We start from the raw sequence: 15,660 nt of genomic DNA, 5'->3' as shown, positions 1-15,660 counted from the left end.
ATGATAAGAGATACTAAGGTCTCACAAAAACCTAAGAAAGAAAAACACTAGAGATCAATAGATAGAGTATAGAAGAACAGCAAACAAGGATGGATTTCTAGTGTTATTTAACACATAGGTTGTGATTCTATATGAAGGTGTTTGATCATTCCACAGTATATACTTATTTACATGAGAAAAAATCCTAAGGAAGGTTAAGCTCACAAAAATTAGTGAGACAACACAAGATCATGATCATGGGAGGCTAGGAATTGTGGGAGTCTAGTTAATAGTTAGTTACTTAGTCTGGGTTAACACAGGGGCATAGCCAGTGTGATTTGAGGTAGGGTTTAAGCTTGCTTTTAAATAAGCTGACAGAGGATATTGAGGTTAGCTGGCTTGGGAGGATGTTCCAGGCTTTACCTACTGTATTGGAGAACAAGGTGTCACCAGCTAAGTTGTTGGATTTTGATATTTGTACAAGTAGGTTATTAGCTGAGCGTAAGGTCTTGAGGTTATTATAGGGGATGACTAGGGATGTAAGTATGGGTGTATTTTGAGGTAAATACAGGATCCTATGGGCTACTATTAATTGATTGAAAAGTATTAAATTTGGCAGCTCTAACCATCCTAACTGATTCAGATTGATACAGTGATGAGTTCTATAGGAGGACCCAGCTGCAAATCTGGCAATATTGTTGTAGGAGGATGTAAGTTTACTCATATTACTTCTACATATTTTGGTATAGATAGGGGAGGCATAGAGCAAGGTAGAGATGAGGTGGGTACGAGCAATAGTAACCCTGGCTGGAGGTGTAAGAAAGGGTTTTATTCTATAGAGGGAACCTAGTTTCTTGTTTACTGTTTTTATGGTGTTATTAATGTGAGGTTCAAAGGACAAGTTGTTATCTATTAGTACCCCGAGTAGTTTGATGGTTGGTTCAGGAGGTATTATAGTTCCATCATTTGAAGTAATAGTAAAGTTAAGTGGGGAGGTTCTGCGGGTGGGGGTAAATAGTAGCATTTTTGTTTTTTTGGGGTTAAGGATAAGACGTCTTTGTAGGTGCCAGTTTTCAACTGTACTAAAGGTCATTTGGGTTAGTGACTGAAGTTCTGATTGAGAAGCAGCAGCGCATATGAGTGTGGAGTCGTCAGCATATTGGATACAGTCAGCTTGAGGAATTACAGAATGAAGGTCATTTGTAAAGATGGAGAAGAGTAATGGGCCTAATATAGATCCTTGCGGGACCCCTAGAGTGACTGGGATGTGGAAAGATAAAGTATTTTCCCATAGTACAGCCTGTTGCCTGTTATGTAGGTATGATTGGAACCACTGTATAGTATGGTTGTCCAATGACAGGTTTTTGAGTGTGTCTATAAGGAGGTGGTGATTCACCATGTCAAATGCTTTGGACAGGTCAATAAAAACAGCTGAGGATAGAGTATCAATATTACGATTACTGTTAGTATGGTTAGTGAAGGATAAGAGAGCAGAGGTGGTGCTATGAAATGGTTTAAAGCCATGTTGACAGGGTGCTAATAAATTGTGATCGAGTAGGTAGGTTAACAGTTGTATGTATATACTTTTCTCCATTATTTTTGCCAAAGGAGATAGAATAGCTATGGGCCTATAATTGGACAACTCTTTGGAGTTACCGCCCTTATGCAGGGGAATTATGTGAGAGACTTTCCAGATTAGGGGAATAGATCCTTCAGAAATAGTTCTGTTAATGAGGATGGATATGGGGTAGGCTATGACTTTAGCAGCTTTTTGCAGGTATTCTGCAGGTAATTTATCAGCAGAGAGAGTAGTGGGTTTAAGTTTCTGTATGAGGCTACAGATAAGTGAAGTGGGCACTGGCTGAAAATGAAATTGATGAGAATTATTGGTAAAGGTTGTGGCAGAGCCATATTACACACACACCATCCATCCCTTCTCTGGTTGATGGCCCATAGCACAGTCAACAGAACACATTGCATACACTACATATCTCTGGTACCAATATGGTTGTGAGGACGACCCTAGCATTTTTGATCTTCCACATGCTGTACTTCATGCACATAGGTACATGCAAATACTTATCTTTTATGATATAGTAGGTAGACCTGGGTAATACCCATTCATCTTTGGGCCATCCAGACAAGGACGATTTGGACCATGAATGGGCAGATACTGAGCGAATGCTCTGACCATTGATAGGGTTGCCACCTTTTCATATGACCAAAATGGGACATTTTCAGGACACACATCAGACGTTACATGCCAACACATACCCATGGTCAGTACAAAGGATAGTACTTTAGTTTTATGCCTAAATGAAAGCTTATTGTTGTAGCAGTTTAGTTGCTTATTCTGTTTCTTGTAACATTTTGGTATTTTACATACAGAAATAAGTATTGTATGAAACTATTACATAAAATATGGGACAAAATTATGTCCTACAATTGCAGTACATTTAACATTTATAATGGTTTTGGTATGGACACAACTGCCCAGAAAGGGACTGCCCCTCACAATGTGGGACAGGTGGTAACCCTAACCATTGGGCCAGGCTTAGCAAATGGCAGCGGCATGCTAACATGCTGCAATTCACTTTCACTTGGTATAACAATCAACACTACAATGGAATACCGGCACAGGGTTTTAAATGTCATTTATTCGAGGGACGGTGACTCAATATTCAGCTACCTGTCTTTGTGTTTACTTTTTATTTTGGTGTTCGCAAAACTGTCTTGTATGCTTTGCATACATTTCAGTATCCAATGACACTGACAGGAGTGATTATTATTAGAGGCAGGCTCTACTAGTCAGCATTTTAGGTCGGCTCTGCAGATAACATGTTCTCGCCTCCGTGCAGCGCTTAGACATGCCCCCTGCACTTGCACATGTTTCCTATGCATGTGGACGTTGCGGCAGCACGCCTTCATTAATATGCATGTGGTGCTGCTGCGCCATCTCTATGCCACATGGTCGGTGCAAGGCTAACGCCGTCCTTGTGCCGAGCTTCATGAATCCCAGGGTATATTATCTAGTCATCTCTGTTTCAAGCAGTGTACTCAGTGTGTTTAATGTCATCTCTATAAAGCACATTTTATGAATACTTTATATATTGAAAACATTCTTTTTCAACCTGTTATAGCTGTCTAAATATTGGAATTATGTATGTACAGGTTCACAATGTATGAGCTGAGCCTGAATTTTTTTACTTAGGTAATATGTCATTCTTCTGTATTAGGCTTTGTAATAATTTATTTAACTATAACCATATTATGTTATGTCAATGTGGAGCTTTTTTCCCCAGGTCTCTGCTGAAAATGGGGTATTGTCCCAGTCAGACTTTCCAAGTAAACAATTGTCAAATACATAAATAAATAAATAAATAAATAAATAAATAAATAAATAAATAAATAAATAAAAGTGTGTGTGTGTGACCTTGTGTCATATTCCCCCTGCACCATCATAACAGTTTTGTCATGTTTATGGTTTTGGAAATGAGTATGCATATGTGAACATATAAGTACGTGTGTGCATTTATGTCTACCTTGTGATAGACCTAGCTTGTCAGGAGCAGTCAGTATATGTAGGTAGCTGTGGGTGCACACAGATTGGTGGGGGGGGGGCACATATATAAAATAAGACAGAAAATGCATTGCAGGGTCTCAACAACCTCAGATCTTCTGGGTGCCTGGCCATCCCTACAGCCTCAACTGTATAAAGGGATTTAGAGGGTCTTCTTGCTTAAGCTCTGTCCTGGACCTACCTAGTCTTAAACTAGCTCAGATCTCTGCATAGCTATAGCTTATGTGGGGGTGGGGACACTATTATTATTGTCAATATTATGATAATTTATTTTAACTTTCCTCACAATCAGACATCAGACGTTTGCACAGAAGGTTGCTAAGGCTTGCTTAGAGGCAGTTGGTGTACTGTTTAGGTATAAAAAGTTGGAATTCATTACTGTGATCATTATTTTTCACATTCTCACAATCAAATATCAGATGTAGACAGATGGTTAACTTTTGGGGTAGGGATAAAGAGGCACACTGTGTATACATGTCTCATAGCATCAAATTGAAATAATTTACCTTGGCCATTTTTGTTCACTTTTGTTCCAGTCTGACAACAGAGGGGTACACACAAAATGGCTATCTTTTGGCAGTGGGGGGGGGGGGTAGAAACATGCTGTCTGTCTTGACGACAAAAACTATTTGAATAATATGAATATAGCCATTTATTTTTTTTTACATTCATCTCAGTCTAATACCAGAAGTATGCATAGAAGACATCTTATCATTTTAGGGAGCATCAGTTAGATATAAATTTGACCAGAAGACAAGTCTCATTTTTTGCCTTTTTTTGATAAGTTTCTGCATATGCTGATCAAATTCGCTCAGCACTGCTTCTTACTCTTTACATTATAATAGGTTAAATGTAGTTGATTTGGTGGTTCCGTTGTATTTTTTTTTGGAAGAGGAGTGGTTCTTGTTATATTTAAGGCCAGATTCTAAATGCTGTGGTCCTCCCCCAAATGTTGTAAGCTCCAATGTACTAGTTACACAAAATACTAAGAAGAGGCAGTGGGATTCCAAAATATTCTTTGTTAATAATTCCTTTTGCCTATTCCTGGTATAAACAGAAGGCTGCTGCTCCCAACATGTAACCCAGAGTTACCTCAAAGTCTGTCATAACTACAGTGCTACATGCATGTCAGTAGTAGTACTGTATTCCTTACAGCAAAAATACTATAATGACTGCAGTACTTATGTCCGGGAAAACACATGATAACACACCGTGCTTAACCAGTTTACCATCATTAGGAAACTATTTTCTGGGAAAATATGTTTTCTGATATTGAGTAGGTTGGCATCACACTGGACACTACCATGCATGCAATTTAGTTTTAAGTTGATCTACTTGGATCATTGATCAACTTCTCAAACACAAAAACACACTGTTTATGATTGGCTACCTCATCATAATTCTGTATATATATATATATATATATATATATATATATATATGTATATATATATATATATATATATATATATATATATATATATATATATATATACACACACACACCCACACACACACACACACACACACACACACACACACACACACACACACACACACACACACACGTATAAGTATATGCATATCTATGTGTTTGTGTCTGTATGTATACAGTACTATGATATATATATGATTATCTATATAACTGTATATATATATATATATATATATATATATATATATATATATATATATATATATAGATATATAGTGTATAGGATTATGATATATATGATTATCTGGTTATATATCTATATCTGTCTAGCACTATGGCAAGCTATCTGTTTATATATATATATCTATATCTATCTATAGTTATCTATCTATCTATCTATCTATCTATCTATCTATCTATCTATCTATCTATCTATCTATCTATCTAATCTTTCTATCTCTCTCTCTCTCTCTCTCTCTCTCTCTATGTATGGTTTCCTATCAGTAACCTGACATGCAGGCAGTCAAATCCACCTGTGTGATTCCTACATTTTGATTGCCAGAATGTCAAAGTCTGACATTACCAAACATCCAAACTTGTCCCCCCCCTTCTGGACCCATGATAATGCTTGTTCCTAGCTCCAGAGAGGTAGGGAGTGCCTGAGTTTGGTGTTTCATTGGTATGTCAGTATTCACTGTTCCGACTTTTGCTGAATGGGTTTGGGCATTGTTAGACTCTGCTGTTTGTGTATCACTTTACTTCTAGGAAACCTATACATATACGTATACATATGCATATACATTTACATATATCTCTGGAATGGAATGTAAAATCATCTGTCTCTTTGGTGTTTTCTCAAAACCAGCTTTTTCAGTGAAAAACAACAGTTGGGGACCGACTTCAACAAAAATAAAGGATTTTGACAGTTTTTAGAATGCAAAACTCTTTATAGTCTATGCACAACAAAAAGTCTATTGTAATAGCCTGGTATTCACTAAAGGCATAGAAGCAGTATTTTTGGCATTTGAGAGTGCCTCCAGAACTTGGTCTTGTTAGCGGAGATTATATGGTTTCTTGATATTTCTTCTGAGATTAACAGACCATTGGTGTCATGGTGCTTAACCTTTCTTGCAGAGAAGTATAATGCTGTAAGACCATTCTAAAGAGAGTCTCCCCCACTTCCCATGTCTCCTTATTAATATCTAATAGCCCTCTTGGTTGTCTCTCATAGAGGAATTCAAAGGGTGTGGGCCAAATAGAAGCTTGGGAAACTTCACGAATGTCAGCAAGAGATATTGCAATAATTGGCCCCAGGTTTTCCCATCCTGTTCTGTCACTTTCCTTAACATGGACTTTAGCATCCCATTAAACAATTCCAGTCGGCCAACAGTTTGCAGATGGTACAGAGAAGTTATGAGTCACTTTAATTTAAAGGTTTGACATAGCTGATACATAATTTTTTACATAAAAGTGAGTTCTGGTGTCTGTAAGGATATACTTTGGTATGCCTGCTCTAGAGAGTAGCAAGGCCAACTTCTCATTATTGCCTTAGTAATCAGCTGTAACTAAAATATACTGCTTGCTATCTGTTACTGGACTTAATTAAAACACCCACAATGTCCATGACAATCCTCCAAAGGGCATGTATATTATGGAAATAAATATTCTTGGACTTTTAAGCCAATACTGGTGATATCCTTTTACCCCCAAGAACACACTTAAACGCCAAAATTTAATGAGTAAAGCTTCCGGGCTCACCACCTTTCATCAGTGTACTGATGAAGGGCGGTGAGCCTGAAAGCTTTACTCATTAAATTTTGGCATTTAAGTGTGTTCTTGGAGATATTTTTGCAGTTTCATCAAGAGTTTAACTATAGATATCCTTTTACCCTCAGGTATCATATGCAAAAGGGTTTTGTCACTCATGTGATGTGTGGTCAACTGAATCTGGCTAGATCTAGGACTTTATTTTTTTCCATACTCAGATGTCCTCCTAAGACATGGATATGGCCCCAGTTTCATTGGTAGCTTTCTAAAGAGCTTAGGTATTAGCAGGTGGTGCACTATTTCTACCATTTCCTTTGTCAGTTTATAGTAAATCATTTTGAAACTCGTAATAGAGGCATTGTAGAAAGCAGATATGGTGGAGTCTTCCCCTACCATCGGAATATATAAAACAGCAAGCAGTGCTACAAAAAGGACTGATGTCATGGGTTAGAGAATGAAAGAGGTGGAGGATTCCACTATGGCCATTTACAGAGAATGAGTGCAACTGTTCCCAGAACTGATTAGTTTAAAGAGATAGAGAGAGAGTGTGAGAGAGCGAGAGAGAGAGAGCAACAGCCAAAACTGATGCAAACAGCCACAGTGTGGAGAAGAGATTGATACTGGGCAAAGTTCAGTGAATAAGAAATAAAGATTTATACAAAAGGTATGAAGGAAAAGGAGGTGTGAGGGGGTAAGGTAATGGCTGCTGTCATAGATATTCATTTGAAGGGGATGGATACTTGCCTTGATCATCAAAGTGAGGAAGTGGACATAGAAATGTGAAAGGTGGGCCAACAAATATATTGCCTCACTTTAGAGAGAGTGGAAATAATATTGGGAATTGGCGTGGAGTGGAAACTCCCAGGAGGAAAGAACTAAGAGGTGACTTAAGGGATAGATGCCTCAGTACAGCTGCAGTGAGTAGAAAACAGCTATGGAAGATGAAGAAAGCTCACAAGGGGGTGAACTACATGTCAGCAATTCACCTCGCTTATAGAAAAGAGGTCTACAGAATGATGTGTATCAAGAGGGAAGATTGAAAGCAGAAAAATCGCAGGCTTGATTACAAAGTGGGTTCACAGGGAGCTGTCAAGGCAAAGTGGAGGGCTCAAAGACTGTTACACTGGGGATAAATGTAAGTAAAAAGGGGCTAGAGGCTTGGGGGGTTTACTTGCAACTGCATTCTAATTTCTTTGTTTTGTGCAGTCTCTTTGAATCTTTTTCTGCCATAGGAATGGGTACATATGATGAACAGAGAGTGAGATGAAGTCTGGCATAATTAAATGAAAAGACAAAGTGGGGTCAATTCAGGAGGAGGACAAGAGATTCATGAGATTAGTAATGTAAGGATTATAAGTTTGTTCTCAGTTTACAAGAGTCACATGGGAAAGGTGTACTAAAGTGACTTTGGCCCAAAAGGACACACACACACACACACACACACACACACACACACACACACACACACACACACACACACACATACACGCAAGCAAACAAATAAACATACTAACTTTGATTTAATTTGGTGTGTGAGTATAATGCAATGCCGACTTTGTGAAGAAAGAGCTCAATTCATTGGCAAAAACATATGTGAAAGGTAGCCAAAATAGTCACAATAACCAGTTTTTTCCTTTTTGGTTTTGATGTACTGAATTCTTATTAGAAAACTAAATGTTTACTTCTCATTCTCTGTCTTAATATGCTCATGAAGTAGTTGGAAACATAGTTCTGCATTAGAACAAAATGTACTTAAAGAGTGAAAAATGTATAACTATCAATATGTTTCACCCAGAGAGAGAGAGAGATAGAGGGAAGAGGGGAATGACTGAGATTATGTAAAAGCTTGAGATTTGAAAGGGGACTGCAGAACTGTAGTGGCAGATTAAAGGTTAATTCAAATATAGCAATATCAATGGGTGGACTGCTGCACCGCTAGCCACCCAGCAGTGTAATACCTGTCTCTAGATGATGGCCACTGGTGAAGTGACACACTGACCCCATGTGCAAAAAATTGGAAAAGAAGGGTTGTGGATGGATGGGATTAGAATGGAAGGAAATGTGGATCATTTTTTTTTTTTTTTTGCTCTGTGATCTCATATTCATATAAAATCCTTTTGGCATAACTACAGAGGGACAGAGATAGAGAGAGAATGGAACTTAGTTACAAAGTAGTAGTAACTTAAAGAAGGAGATCTGTAGGAACAGGAACGAGATGGAGCCAGAAACATAAAGCTGGGGGGATGTAATTAGATCAAGGTCCATATAAGTAGGTTAAATCTGGAGGGGTCAAGAAAAAAGTCCCCTCTTGTGTCAATGGCCACTGAAGACATCTGCTGCTGGCTGTGGAATATAGGTGGGCTGATTCCCCCTACAATGACCTGTTACACCCAATTCCAGTTTAAGAATATGGAAGGACAAATCAAAAGGGGTGGGGAAACAAGTTATGTGGGGCTACATGGAATGTGGGATGAGTTAACAAACCTATAATGAGAGAGCAAATATTGGTGAAGCTAATAAAGTGGGATATGTTTGTTATATTAATGCAGGATGTTAAACTGAAAGCAAGAGAAGTTAAGAAAACACAGAAAAGGAATTAAAAGTGGTTAGAGGTATCCAGTGAGGGTGGGGATGTAAGAATGCTGATCAAGGCAGGATTAGGTTGGGAAGCTTCTTGGATTTGTAAGGATTAGCTAGAATAATGGGTGGTAATTAGAGTGATTGTGGAGTGATGACAACATATTTTGCAGGAGTGTGCAAATGAAGTTGAGATGTTGAAACAGGAAGGAGATGTAATGATAGTTGGAGGAGATTTTAACATGGTTCTAAAGTCAGAGTAGGATGGATTATTTGGGAAAGAAGAATTCCATTGCGGCAGTAAGAAGGAACTAGTGAGAATTATGCAGGAGTTGGAAGTAGTGGATGTTTGGAGGAATAAAAAGGGTAAGGATCCAATTTTCACATTCTTGTGAGATAAATTTAGGAAGGATTGCCAAACGGACAGCATGCTGTTGGCGAAGGCAAGTTTGGTTAAGACAAAAAGAATAGTAATTTGGGATATGGTGGAGTTAGATCATACTGTGATCATAGTGGATTGTGGGAGAAAAGCAGAGTAGAAAATGGTAGGACATAAAGAAATCAGGATGGCTTAAGGAAATTTTCAATCCGGTAGTAAGGGAAGATCAGTAAGAGCTATGTGGATGAGGGTAGAAGGCATGTGACAGTATTCAAGTGGCATAAGGGAAGAGAACTGGGGTGCACTGGTATGCTAAGGAGAAAAAGGAAGGATAAAGTGAGGGAGAGGGAATAGGAATTACAAATACTACAGTACAGAATGGGAGGCTGCATGATTAGGAAATAAACTAAGGATATATGAGAAGATGAATCGGACTTGCCTAGAAATAGTAAGGTCTTGCTGGGTATAATTATGATGGCTGCCAAAAAAGCAATCACTAGAAAATGGAAATCAAGTCTAAACCAACTTTACTAGAAGTAGTAAAGATAGCAACGGAGATAAAACAACTGGAACTGGGATGTTTAGAAAAGGGTAGGAGCAAATTACATAGAAAAAATGGATATCGTGGGATCAATACATGCAGAGGAGGAATGAGGTTTAAAAGAAGGCAGGATTTGAATGAGCTATGTAATGTTTGACTGACAATGACTGGATTTATTATAAGTGATGTATAATGTTTGCAGCTATGGTTGTGTCAGCAGAATTTGTAATGTATGATGTTTGCAACTGAGATTGTATCTGTATGGTTTATTTTCATTTATATAAATGTAAGATTACCTATGTCATACATAATAACTTAATAAAGATGTTTCTTGTTTAATAAAAGGATATATGAGATGAAAGAATGACTCAAGTATTTATCAGAATTGGATAGAAAATTCACAAGACAGTAGATGAAGTGTTTATGAAAATGACAATTTTGAAAATAAAGGATCAGTACCAGAGAACCATTAGGGTCAGACGAGGACAGCATGTAACAAACTACAAAAACTTTTTGTTAGTTATCAGAGAGTTCTATAATGTTCTGTATAAAAATGTGGGACTAGACTGGGTGCATTTTTGGGAGAGGGAAGGGATGCAGGGTTTTGGAGGAAGCGTGAGTTAGGTTGCATAAAAGAGTAGAATTAAGAGAGGGCTTACCTGCTACTGGACACCTGAAGTGGGGAAAGACAGGTAGTTCTGATGGTTACCCTGCTGTTTTTTATAAATCAGTTGACGTTGAAATAGTAGAGTCATTGGTAAGACTGTTCAGAAGTGTGCTGAAAGAGCATATTGTCAAAATCCATAACTTTGGCAACTGTTACAGTATTTCAAAAGGTAATGTGGATCTTGAGGATCTAAGAAATTGTAGCCCCATCTCATTATGCAGAGAAGGTTCAAAAATCTTTACTAGAGTATTAACTGCAAGAAAAGAAAAAGTGCTACTGCAAGTACCAGACTATAAAAAGGTCGGTTTTGTAAGAGGTAGTGCTTCCAGTGTCCACATGCAACTTATCTTAGATTTTATGGAATGATCTCATTGGGAGAAGAAGGGAAAGAAGGGACACATGGGCATAATGAAAGCCTTTGGTATGGTAAACTGGTTTACAAGGATTGCTGTAGGGCAGGTGGTAGAGGAATGAATGTGAATATAAGGGTTTAAGGGGTCTACATTACATATCTGAACATTTAAATGTTTGAATCGCTAAAGATCGACCTTTAGTGATCGAACATTCAAATGTTCGAATATATAAGAAAACAATAAAAAAAAAGAAAAAATAAAGGGTTTAAGCAGGGGGGCAAGCCTCCCTGCACCCCTCACACCCCCACTACTTAAATATGCCAACTCCGAGATTGCACTTCAGTGCACTACAGTGTGGAAATGGGAAACTTCCCATTCCCTACACTGTAGCGCAATCTTGAGTTGGTATATTTAAGTAGCAGGGGGGGTGGGGGGTGTAGGGTGGCTTGACCCCCTACTTAGACCCTTTAGTTTTTTTTTTCCTTTTTTTTTTTTTTTATTTATTTATTTTTTATTCATATTTGAACATTTAAATGTTTGATCCCTAAAGGTCAATCTTTAGAGATTCGAACATTTAAGCATTTGGATGTGTAATATAGACCCAGGTTTAAGGCACTTTATAATTCATATACTTTGCTTTTGGTGAGGATAATGCTGAATTGCATGGTTATGGAGCAAGTGAAGTTAGGCACAGAGACTATACAAGAGAACCATCTGTCTCTTTTAGTATTTATTATACTGTTAGAGATGTTAGCACAGAAGATATGTTGTTTCTGGCAGAATATGGTAATGAAGGATAGGTCATGAACAAAATGAAGTTAGGAAGAGAGACTTGATAGGGGTGCCCTCTTTCCCCCTATATGGTAAGAAAGTGGAAGAAAGCTACATATTTTATTTGTTTGAGATGGAAAGGAAGACTGCTTGGTGAAGTTTGGATGAGTAAGCTGAGCTGCAGTTTATGGCCAGATGGGCTAAAGGAGATATTGCAAAGGGTTGGAAGAGATCAGGAAGTGTGGGGCTTAGTAAAGGAGAAATATAAATCTGGATAAGGAAAATTGTGAGAAGCCTCACAGGATGGAAATGGTAAGGTAGTATGAAAGATAGATGGCAGCAGGGAGATAAAATGATGCAAAGAGAGAGAAGTAAGGTGGAAGAACATTAGATTTGTAAGAGAAGGGAACAGAATATAAAAGATAATTATAGTTGGGTAAAAAAAGAGCCTCTTTATTGACCATGCAAGCCTCAGCTGTCTGATGGCAATCAAAGAAAAATATTAACTGAGATTATGCAAATGTGATCAAACAGCAGTAGGTTAGTCACTTTCATTCCGTTGCTATATATACTAAAAAATCTAATTTATTGACTTCGTACATCTCAGATGTCTGATTATGCTCAAACAAAAATGATTAGCCAAAGTAATGCATTTCAACTTGTTTTTCACAAATTCACACCAGTGCTGCAAAAATAATTGAATTTAACTAGGCTCAAACAACAGAGGTCATTCAGTTTCTTCTAAAGATTTTCTCTGTATTCAACAATTGTAGCCACTTCATTGGCTATGTACAATTCATGTATCTGATTGTGGTCAAGTGAAAAAGGCCAACATAATTTATTTGAAATAATATTTAACTGTGATTTGATGATAGTAGTAGTCTATCACTTTTTTGTATACAGGCTGCCTATCTACCCATCAGATAGTGCCATTTATTGACTGTATACAAATGAGATGTCTCAGTGTAAAAAATAGTAGTTACAATAATAAATTTCAACTTGTTTTACTCAAATATATTTTTATCCTGCCAATCTGTATCAATGGTTATTTAACATTGATCAAATAGCAGCAAGGGTCAATCACTTACTTCTAAAAATACCACTGTATCTATCAATTATAGCTATATTATTTGTTGTTTACACCTCAGATGTTTGATTGTGACAATATTGGCCACAGTATCACATTTCACTCATTTCACATAAACGTATACTAACACTTTCAAACTATATCATTGACTGTTTGACTTAGTAACAGCTGTTGCAATCAAAATCTAATTTTAGTTCTTTTGGTCAGTCCGCAAAAAAAAAAAAAAAAAAAAAAAAAAAAATCAGTGATTACTTTATGTTATTAATTTTTTCTTATATGTTCATGGTTCATAGGTAGGCACTAGGCAATCAGTCTGCAAACCATTACAAATCTCGCCAAAATAAAACAATCATAATTCCTTCCAGCCTCAAAGAGTGGTAGACAACAATGACCAGGAGATAATTTGAAGCTGCCCATCCAACTATCTAGGTTAACCTTGAAAGTGGCAAGGGTGCTCCTCTGTTTGACATGCAGTAGGGGTTTGCTTCAGGATACATTGGGATATGGCTCTACTGCACACTGCCTTATTTATCTACTGACAAAGGTTAACATTTCTTTAACTGGGTATTTGAAGTAACATTTGATCTGTGAAGGTATATGAGGTCAAAGAGGGTTTGCTCTTTCATGACTTGAAAGGCTAGACACATGTCTCCATGGAGGAGTCTGCAAAAGATGAAGTAAAGAGATAGGACTGCAAGTCTTTCCTCATAACTAAGATTATTGCGGCCAATGATCATTTAGTTATGAATCTTTGAGATCTCTCAATATGAGTGATATGTTTAAACAAATAATGTATTGTATTCAATAATGGGTCTGATGAGATAGATGTAAAGGGGAATTCAGACATCTTTTGATTTAGTACAGATGACTTTGGACATTAACTGACCCAGAAAGAAAACTTTCTGAACTATTGCATAGACATGATGATGAAACAATAAGGAATTATCAACAAGAGTGCCTGGATCCCTTACAACTGTGTCTGATTGCAGGGATGTGTCAACTATATGGTACATGAACATGTTTTGTTTACAAAACTGAGCAATGCAGCATTTTTTTACATTAATTTAAGGCCATTGTCCTTGCACAAATTGTTAATATGGTCTAACCCACATTGGAGCATTTGTAAATCGGGAAGGTTGAATCACAGCACTCAGTTTAAAGTCCTCTGCAAACTTATACTACAACAGGCCATGAATGTTAGTCTGAAGCTCTGAGAAACAAATGCCAAAAAGAAGAGTGCCAAACACTGGACCCTACTTTACACCACTGGTAACCGTTTTACCTTCAGAAATGACACCCGCAACTATAGTTACATATGTTCTGTCATAAAACCAGGAAGCTATGCTTCCTACAACATAAGAATTTATATTCAGATTTACAAGTCTGTCAATAATGCCTGCATGAGAAATAGCATCAAAGCCTTGGCCATGTCCAGATATGTTGTGTGTACTGCATAACCACTATCCAAAGCTTTAGGTAGTTTTTTAAAGAGATTAATGAGATTATTTAGGCAGGGCCTTCACTTGATAAATCCAAATTAGTGGGATTCAAGGTTAATAGATTTTCAATGTCTAGATTAGGTTCCTCAGATAGGCCATATTTGACACTGATAGACAGGCAACCTGGTATATTATCAAGGCTAATGGGTGAGGTATTCATACCTTTTCGGAAGTCTGGCAGAACTTGTTCTATAGTATTATTTTGTCATCCAGATTATGTATATTACTAATAAGGCTGAACATTTTCATATAAATTAAATCAGCGTGGCCTTTTTCAGCTCCAGCCATAATTTAACATTATGCACTGTAGAATGTACCCTCCATTTTATCTCTGTCATTCTTGGCTTCCCTGTTTACACCATTATCTCTAGCTTTAGTCTGATAATAGAACATGCTTTCCACATGCTCTTGCCAATTTTGCATGCATTTTTAAACTTCAATCATCATTTATCTGGATAGATAAATGCTGCAATAGAATATCATGCAAAACACATACTGTAAATAATTTTTTTTCTTTATGTGATTACCAAGAGAATAGATTATTTATAGTATATTCTTATTGCAGCAATGACTATAAATGCATCTAATACATCTGTATTAAATGGAACACGTATTCAGAAATTGAAAACACTTCATGTTCTTTGACATTGTGCTTGTTTCTGCAGTGGTACAGTTTAGTGCAACTAGAAAGGTACAAGAGTCAAGAGCATTTATGTATTCCATATGAAATGCATTTCTTAACGACACTTCATTTGTGGAATTATACAACCATTAGGATGTTGTAGCACATGAAATGGACTCTCCTGCAATTTCAGGCAGAAACCATCAGAAAAATTGGATTGCATCTTATATACAAAATATTTCTGTTGATATGGACAAACCTATGCTCATACTGAAGTTACACATGTCCACCATCCACAAGCAGCAAATATAAGGGTTGGGCTGGGATTGGGTATATGCCACCTTTTATTGTTAACCCAAATACCCAGAACCTTTATTTTTGAATGGTGTGGCAATAACTGAAA

The sequence above is a fragment of the Protopterus annectens genome, chromosome 1.part0 (genome assembly GCF_019279795.1).
Source record: "Protopterus annectens isolate FY-2018-M chromosome 1.part0, PAN1.0, whole genome shotgun sequence".
Taxonomy (NCBI): domain Eukaryota; kingdom Metazoa; phylum Chordata; order Ceratodontiformes; family Protopteridae; genus Protopterus; species Protopterus annectens.
This window is presented reverse-complemented; position numbering follows the sequence as displayed.